This window comes from Panthera pardus, unplaced genomic scaffold, assembly GCF_024362965.1.
Source record: "Panthera pardus isolate Hobbes unplaced genomic scaffold, ASM2436296v1 HiC_scaffold_18, whole genome shotgun sequence".
Classification (NCBI taxonomy): domain Eukaryota; kingdom Metazoa; phylum Chordata; class Mammalia; order Carnivora; family Felidae; genus Panthera; species Panthera pardus.
Window position 1 is genome coordinate 23,162,116 of NW_026526743.1, and position 1,025 is coordinate 23,163,140.

The following is a 1,025-nucleotide window of genomic DNA, read 5'->3' on the forward strand; positions in this document are numbered from 1 at the left end:
CTGGCGTCCGACCCAGTGCAGCGCGGGGAGAGCGGGTCCGGCGTGGCGGACCCAGAGCCGAAGAGAGGCGGGGAGAGGGGGAAGGGAAGGGGAAAGGGAGGAGGCGGTCAGTGGCTGGGCGCGGAGCCGCCTCCACCGCTGCATCACCCCCGCCCTTCTCTCCCCTTCCACAGCCGGCACCGCCCCCGGACCAGAGCGCGCACCCCCTCCAGGGGGTCGCTTGGAGGGCCCACAGTCTCTGTGGTTGGAGCGCAGCCCCGCCCAGCACCCGCTTTGGCTGGGGGTCCTCCCACCCAAACTCTCCCTGGCTTCTTCCCAATCTCCCTCTCCCGAGACGGCCGCTTATCCTGCGTGCCCCGCGGCCCTCTCCGCAGACCCCTGCCCTCAACTGCTTACCCCAGTTTGGGCAAAGAGCTGCACCGCTCTTTGTCCCAGGCCCAGGCCATGGCTGGTGGGTGGGCGCCAGGGGCCGGGGAGAAGGGCGGAGCGCTGTGCTGGGCTGGGGACGAGGCCGGGTGACGGAGGCGACGCCAGGAGTCTGCAGTGTGCGAGCGAGAAGTGAGCGCAGAGCGCCCGGCGAGCAGGTGCCTGTGGCGCGGAGAGCGCACGAGCAAGCCAGCGAGCAGCGGCCGTGAGTGACGGCAGAGGCGGCGGGGGTGGGGTGGGGTGGGGAGCGCCCAGCACGACTCAGGGCCCCGGAGGTTTCCAAGCGGGGGTGGGGTTCCTGCACCTCAGTCGTTGGCCCCTGCGTCCCCACTCGTTCCTCGCCGGTCGCAGCTCTCGCTTTACCGGGTGCAAGGAGGGGGGGATCCCCAGGCAGCTAGAGGCAAAGGTCGGGTCCATCGCTGCTTTCCGGAACCCATCCCCCGCCCCTGCGTCCCTGGCATCCCTGTACTTCTCCGGGCCCTCACCAGGAGCCTGCCCCTCCCCAGCTCTCTGCGGGAGTGCAGTCTGGCCCCTAAAGGGAAACGTGGGGCGGGCTTGTGGCTCTGATGGGCACACAGTTGTAGGGGCAAGTTCCGCAG